We start from the raw sequence: 8,969 nt of genomic DNA, 5'->3' as shown, positions 1-8,969 counted from the left end.
CTTCAGAATCCACCAAAACTTCAGGCCCAAGCTCCCCGGAAACTACCGAAGAACAACTATCTCTTTTGTAAATAAAAGAAAATAAACAAACCTCTTGATAATGTTGATATAAAATTCATGGATTCATTGATCACTCTTAAATCATCAAGGAAATACTTATAAAGCACTCTCCAATATAAAAAACATTGTTTTTTCTTCCTCTCTGAAAATCTGGACGACACAAAACCTAAAAACAGTAAACAACACACTTTATAGAAAATAGAATCGCATAGACCACTCGAGTGCACATTTCATTGCTCGAGTGTTATGACTAAAGGGGGTGCGAAACATATAAGCTGACCGCTCGAGCACAACTTTCACCGTTCGAGTGGTAAAATTTTCTTTCCAAATTTTCAAGCGCTCTGCAAAAATACTATATGATCCTTTTCTTCGCTCGAGCACATAAATGACCGCTCTAGTGATCAAACAACTTTGACTTTATTTTTTCTTTTTTGCTTCAGGGGCGCTGCCCCTCGACCCTGCCATGGAGCGCTACCCCATGGACCTCCGTGAGTGAAGGCTACTTGATCCTCTTACATAGTTAGTGAAGTGATAAACATGAAAGGATTAAGATTATAAACTATTTTGCAAGGCACAATTTGGGTTGGATTCGCATCTAAACACTTATAGCCTCACTGAAACAAAAAGAATGAATAAAATTACAACCAAAAGGAGTTTTGTCAAACAGAATTACCAATTATAAAAATCTAACAATAGAAAAGCATCAATGAGGGCTGACTCAAATGGTAATTCCCTAAGTAAGTAACTAAGAGGTGTTAGATTTGAATCTCTACTTGGTTTGATATGTAAAAAAATAATGTTCAATTAATACACATTAATATTAGATTAAATATACACTTAATCTTTAATATATTGGACAAAGTGATTTTACCATTGACCACGTTTGATATGTGAGACTAGTAAATAGTCCCACACATCAAGGTTTTTATCCTAGGTCTTACCAAACGCGAGGTCAAGGAGTTCCTTGTTAAATAATAATAATAATAATAATAATAATAAGATAAATTATACTCACTTTCTTTAAGATTTGAAAAAATATATATATAATAGTCATATTTGTTTTGCATCAGTGAAACAATTTTGAAAAACAATTTTTTAGAAAGAGTTTATAAAATTTGAAATTTTGTTTAGTTATATATTTTGAAAATAATTTTGAAATTTTGGATGATTTAATCTTTTTTTTTTTGTAGTTGAATAGATAGATGTGAGTTTAAGTGATTGATTGATGTGTATAATGTGAGAGAAGACGAGAAAAGAAAAAAAGTAATTGATTGACGTGTAGTAGATAGACAAGTGATTTCGAATTTTTTTTTTTTTCAAAAATTTTCAACCAAACAAATTTTTAAAATTTTTTCCTAAAAAATTGTCTCTCAATAGACAAACCAAACAAGGCCAATAAGTTCCACACGTTTGAAATAATTACGTTGGTGTCCCTTGAGGTTTAATTCACATAACAATTGAGTTATTTTTCATCAGAATTTGTTAGTTGTATGAATGAAAAATAATATTGTCATCTCTAATCTACTAAAATATATATTTATCTTTGTTTATTTTAGTGTTTTCCCACTGTTTGCATTACTTTCAGCCACTTTAACCTTATTAAAATGGAAGTTAATGTAATTATGTATTTTTCTTTAAGAGAGAGAGAGAGAGCCTTAATAAACTAACAGTCAACCTTTAATGGGGAAATTACCCATAGGTCCCATGGGAAACATGTGATCTCCATTTAATCCCATAACTTTTTCACTACACCCAAAAGTCCTTTCCTCTCTCTCTCTGCTTTTTGCTTCCCTTTCTCTCTCGTTTTTTTTTCTACATTTTTCTGTCACCGTGTTTGTCATGGAAGAGGACCACCGGTGATCATATCTTTCTCCATTGATCGGGGTTCATTGATAACCACCAAGCATTGAAATCAACTCCGACGAAGAAGATAATATATTTTCCGACGAAGAAGATGAATGGATCTACTTAGATCTGATATAGATCTACTCAGATCTACATCAGATCTGAGTAGATCTACACAGATTTGGTTAGACATCCGTCTTTCCCCTTCGATCTCTTTTTTTTTTTCTCTCTCTCTGCTATACACTTCTGTTTTTCTGTTCTAATGGAGAAAATTTTCGAATTCTGAACAAGCAGTTTTCGAGTTTTAGTTACAGGCGGTGAAAACTGTAAAATTTTGCAGTTTCAAATTTTTTTTTGGTGCTGGAATGAATCATGGTTTAAAATTGTAAAATTTTGCAGTTTTATAACATTCTTTAGAACTGAAAAATTTTACAGTTTCATAACATGTTTTTTAGTTTTTTTTTTCCGGCAATATTCTAGACATTCCGGTGAGTCTCCGGCGACCGTTAAACGGAAGTCCGACGGTAGTAAGATGTGAACAGTGTCTATAAATTAAAAAAAAAAAAAAGGATTTTTTGGTAACAATTAAAAATGTGTTGGACTAATTGGTGCAAGTATTTTGTTTTGGGATTAATTAGGTTTTGAACTTGTTACATGGGACTTATCAGTAAGTTCCCCAACTTTAATACTGCTATTGCTCAACTCTAGCCCATCTTCAGATTGCAAGTAACAAAAGCCCATCTTCAAATGTCTTTCTGTTAAACTCATTCTATCTTTTCTATCTAAAAAAAAAAAACACTCACTCTTTCTTTATTTATATTTAGTTTCACTAGCAGAAATGTTATATGTGATTTGTTTTTTATTTTTATTTTTTTATCTCTATTTTTTCACAGATTATGTAAATAATTATAATTAATTTCTTATTAAAAAAATTCTTAAAAGAAATGTATAACTCATATCTTACTAATGATAAAAACAAAAACCCATACAAAATTGATTATAAGAATGCTCTTTTGACTAATGGATGTACAGGTTGTTTGACAATCACACAAAATAAGTTAAATTTTAGCTTTAAGAAGTCAAAAATTATTAAATTATCTGTCATCAATTAAAAAATTAAATGCTACATCAATTTTTTCACTTATAAAAAAACAAGTTTTTTTAACAAATAGATTAGTTTTTTAGTTCCAAAATAATCAAAAAGTCCTAAAATAGAAAAATAAAAAGGGTTATTTACACAGACCCCCTAAACTATTAAGAAATATCATTTTTACCCCATAAACTATTAAAACATACAAATAAATCCTCTAAACTATTAAAAAATATCACTTTATCCTCTAAATTATAAAAGCATACAAATAAACCCCTTAAATTATAAAAATGTACCAATTAGACCCCCTAATGGAAGGAAATGGGGTGATTGATGTGCCTCCTGCACAACAATCACTGTTGTGCGTCTATATGGACCCATTTTGGGACCCGTTTCGATAATTCTAACCGTTCACTTTATAGAGTACGAAGAGTAGAAAATACCTGCAAAATATCAAGTTGATTGAATATTGCTAACCCTTTCATCTACTCACATTTGTATTCAGTTTTATAATTCAAATAACATTTCTCATTTTTTGGGTATGTAAATGCAATACGATGAAATGGTTAACGGTGTCTAATCAACTTGATTTTTTGCAGGTATATTCTATTCGATATACTCGAAAAATTAAATGTTTTGAATCATTGAAACGAGCCCTGAAATGGGCTTATATGGTTGTACAATAGTGAGTGCTATGTCGGAGGCACAAAAATCACCATATTTTCCTAATGGAATGGGTCAAAATAAAACACGTAAATAATTTAGGGATGCATTTACATACTTTTATAATTTAAAGATTAAAGTGATACATTTTAATAAATTAGGAGATTTATTTATACATTTTTATAATTGGATGGATTAATATAATACTTTTAAATAGTTAAATAACTCTAAAAAAAAAAACCCTCCAAACGACCACTAGTATTGTCTTCTTTTTCGGCTTCTAGAACATGCGAGCTTTTCACCTTCCGCTTACGCAGTAATTACGGCTTGATTAATGCCAAATTGACTTCTTTGGTTTTTTATTATTTCACTTAATTTGACTCTCTAAAATGACCCAACAACCAATTTGTGTTATTTTAACTAAATATTAAACTACAATCGTGTGTAAATTAACTTTTTTGGTGAAGAAAATATGTATAAAACTTAGACAATGGACAATTTTTTCACCATGCTTCGGAGTTATTTGTTGCGTGAGGGTCATCACTATTAGACCAGAAAAAAAAATAAAAAATCCATTTGATAAAAAAAATATCAAACAATGCTCACACAATTAGCAAGTGATGTGCCTTAATCTACATTATATGACTAGTCGAGAGGTGTAGTGTAGTTGGTAAGTAGATATGCCAAGTATTAGATAACATGGTTTCGATTACAAAAAAAAAATTACACTGCGTATCCAAATGTTAGATAACATGTAAATTATTTTAAAATATATTTAAATTAAATGAGATTTAAAAAAAAAATTATATGAAATTTATATTCTCTATTAATGCAAGAAACTAAGGTGACTATCCACTTGATAGCCCGCCAAACCCTACCAACTCAACTCAATATTTTTAAGATTTGAAAAAATTATTTTGCCCATAAAGTAGGGTTGAACTAAGATTTTATTCTCATTTATTGTTCAGGCTAAGTTTGGAATAAAAAGTTTTAACCCAACTCAGCTTGACCAGGTCATTTATAATTTTAATTTTATATTATTTTAGTTATAAAATAAAGTTGAAAAAAAATATAAAAGACAAATATATATATACACTTTTCTTTCTAGGCCTCAAATTAAAAAATTTATTAAAAATCATATTTATTTTCAAATAATAAATAAAATGCTCTAAATAGTATACTACCCATTCAAGGGGGGAAAAAAAACAAAAAAAAAGTGCTCATATTCATTGGGTTAAGTAAGCAGACTTGAGATTTGAAATTTTTTTAATATAGGACTTGGGATGGCTAAATTAGACTCGATGTCGAGCTAGGCCGAACTTGGGATGACGTACCTTACTATATAGTGCAAGTCCAGTCCGTACCCTGCCCGACCCAAGATTTGTCCACCCTACAAAAAAATAGAATTATATATAAGGGTAAATTACACTTATCTCCCCAGATGTTTAGTTTTCAATTGCACTGACATTTTTTGAGGTTTAATAAAATGTAGATATCTCCCTTGAGGTTTAGTTTTCAGTTACTCTAGCCTCCCTTGAGATTTAATCAAATTGTAAAAATATTTTCTAAGATTTTTGAAATGACAAGTTTAGCTTTTTTATTACTGATTCTTTCTTCTGCTACGTTATTGAAAAAAAATAATAAAAAGGATTAACATCATTACATAATTTAATTACATTTTCAATCTACCATTTAAAATTGTGTTCAATTACAAAGAAGTAAAAAATACAATTTCTTATTTTCTCATTTTATTATGCTTGTAATTACTGTTGATTGTATGTGACTCCTTTATCTAAAACTCTCTGACATTATTAAAAAAAATTGACAAAAAATGTTAACATCATCAAATAATTTAATTTCATTTTCAATTTTGCCCTTTAAAATTATGTCCAATTATATAGAAATAAAAAAAACAAACAATTTCTTGGGAGTTTGGATAAACAAACGTTTATTTATTTATTTATTTTTGGTAATTGGACACAATTTGAAATGGTAAATTGAAAATGTAATTAAGTTATTTAATGATGCTATTTTTTTTCTCTATTAGTTTTTTTTATGATAATGTAACATAAGAGGGAATTAGTAATAAAAAACTAGACCTTAAGGAATGTTTATATCATTTAAGAAACCTTAAGAAATGTTTCTACAATTTTATTAAACTTCAATAGAGGTCAGTGTAATTGAAAACTAAACCGCAAGGGAGATTTTGATCATTTTAGAAATCTTAAGGTAGGTTTCTATATTTTATTAAACCTTATACAATTGAAAATTAAACCTCAAGGGAGGTTTAAGTCATTTCAAAAATCTCATATGAGATTTCTGTAATTTCATTAAACCTCAAAAGAGTAAGTGCAACTTACCCTATATATATATATATATATATTTTTTTTTATCAGCAAAAATAAAATTTATTAATCCTTGCAAAAAAGATTCAGCACAAGAACACCTTCAATCACCCATACACCTAAAATGCCCCGCCTCTCACTCCCTTAGCAGCGTTCAAACTTGACAAAGGACAAAGAAAGTACTACACATTGTTGGCAAGTCATCAACAAGAAGATCCAACACAACAAATAATTAAAAAACCATAATTCAGCATCCCAAACGATGAGTGTTGAATCCAAAGGAGCAGTGCAAAACAGACTTCAAGACCCGCAAACCCCCTTCCACTTCCACATTATACATCAAGTTGTTAAAACTCACTGAAATCCCTTCATTATGTGCTTTAATCCAAGTCGCCATTCTCAATTTTATTTGATCAAAAAACTCCACCTATTGATACAGTCCTTAACACAGCAAAAAACAGACTCCCACAAATCCTTTTTATGAGTACTTTGAACGTAATTTATAGTGATTTAATTTAAAGATTTTGGGCCTAAGTATATGATATGGAATATGATCTTGGCTAGTTGAGAGCCCCAGTCCAACTGAAAGAGTAACAGACAACCACAAGGCACAAGCTATACAACCCGTCATCTTGCTCTATTTGGAGCCATTGTGTCATAGTTTTGCAATTCAAGCAAGCGGGAGACAAGCATCTAACGTTGAAGAAGGTGGTTATTTCAGTATCCCATGCAACTTTTTGATCACATACAGTAGAACAACAACCACAGTAAACGTTACCTTAATTTTGGGGTGAATGATGTAAATCTTATGTTCATGTGTGCGCGTATGATTTACAATCCTTGTGCTTTTGTTCTTCTCTATTTTCATGTCTCACTAATCCCGTTTTGGTGTTATTACGAATTCCTAACATATTTGAAGTTTTTCAACTACGTATTTTGGTACACTCCGAAATTTGAACTGGTCCTCTATTTACTCCAAACATTGGCTTCTCGTTTGATTATTGAAACAATTTTATCTATTTTTCCAACTTCACTCTTCAAATGCATGCAAAGTATGTTTGATTATTGACACATTTTTATCTATTTTTTTATCCTCATTCTTCAAATGCATGAAAAGTAAAGTAGTTTCTGTAGCTATCAACTCCATTACTTTCAAGAGCTAAATGTTTTAAGTTTTTTTAAAAGATTAATATTTTGTTTCTTCCGAAATGTTTTCCAGTACTCGTATCACTCTCATCAAAATGTTTACAACTGAGTAAAGATGATATGTCGACTCAACTTGCTATTCTCTTTAACATCAACTGAATGTTTTTTTACTTCCCTACCATTTTGTACTTGAATTTCAGTGTTATTTGCACATTTGTTAATGAGTCAAGGGTGGGTGTGTGTTTGCTATTTCTTCGACATTGGATTCACAATTCTTTAATTAACATTTTTTAGGTGTTTTATATTACACTCTGATCATTTTGCCACACACAGCTATGAGCCCGCCCAGGGAAGTACCGGACGATGACAATGATGATATGAAATGTAAGATGAGTGGCTCTGCCCCAACCTGGAAGTATGTCCGCTATTATCCAACATCCAATAACCGTCCTCAAAGACTGATGTCTCTATAATTCTGACATATCTTGCAAAAATACAGATTTCTCGGTCCTAATTGTTGCAAAATTGTGCTTTTTCTTTGTGCTAATACTGTATTTTTAACATAATTCACCTTGCCGATGCTATTTAGATCTGGCAATTCATTGGAATAGTTGAGAATGCTGTTTAGATGTAGCATCTAATTGAGATATGTCAATGGAATGATTAACAAACTCACAATAACAATTGAGTTTTTGTGACAAATCAATCATTTTTCCTTGACTCGGAATTTGATTTTACTTCAATTGTTTCCTGTAATCTTTGTTGTATGAAGTCAAAACATACCATTTGGTATAATTTCCAGCCAAACCACCTTGTTCCAGGTTCAAAGCTTTGCTGTCTGTCAATCATGATGATTTGATCAATATCAACACATTTAAAAATTTTAGCATTAGGAACAAAGCAGTAGTACCAGTACTTCTTGTTGATAAGCAATTTAAGTTCCCAGAAAATGAACTAATCTTGATTTCGCCCAGTTTAGTCGCAGGATATACATCTATTAACCAAGTTGCATACTCTGGAAAGTAGTGTTTTGAATTTTTTTTATTTATTTATTGGTTGGTCAATGGATTTAGACTTGATGCAACTATCACGGATTGTTTTGGGGAATTCACATTGCAGAACTGTAATGAATTCAATGAAGTATAGTCTTGTAGACACTTGGTCATGTGAAGCTCCTATTGTGAATGCATTACATTTAGGTATTTGGAAAAAATATTTAAAATTTTATGTAGAAAAACTAGCGTGGTCAGAACTTATTCAAAGTGTGGATCTCACCGCACAAAAATTGAATCTTGGTCACATATTATTTTTCTAAGTACGCATATGTCGTGTTTTGAATATGGGTCCTTGTGTTATTTAGTTTTTAAAATTTGTTTTTCTTTAACGAATTTTGTCATTTTTTAGTCATTTTTTGTTTGCCTTTTTAGATACACTTAAAAAGTAAAATATCTACGAAAAATTAAAAAAATAAAATTACTAAAGACAAAGATACAAAAATATGTTTTTTTTTTCTTTAGTGATTTTTTTTTTCTTCAAATTTCTCTACAAATATTTTACTTTTTAAAGTGCATCTAGATTATATGCATTTAATTAATTTTTTTTTTTTTTGGGGGGGGCTAGAATATGAAAAACAATCACCAACGACAAAAAAAAAAATTTAAAAAAAAAAACCAAAAACTCAAAAGGAGTTTTTTAGTTTCAAACCAAACCCAAAAATGCAAACATGCTGCCAAGACTCAACATACATTTTATTTTCTTTGGTTTCTTAGACTGACAAAGCCTTTGGATTTTCCTTTAAGATCTTTAAGATTGAAAGACAA

The sequence above is a fragment of the Camellia sinensis genome, chromosome 10, assembly GCF_055761805.1.
Source record: "Camellia sinensis isolate YWXY chromosome 10, ASM5576180v1, whole genome shotgun sequence".
Lineage (NCBI taxonomy): Eukaryota > Viridiplantae > Streptophyta > Magnoliopsida > Ericales > Theaceae > Camellia > Camellia sinensis.
The sequence above is the reverse complement of the archived record's forward strand: the minus strand, read 5'-3'. Positions refer to the sequence as shown.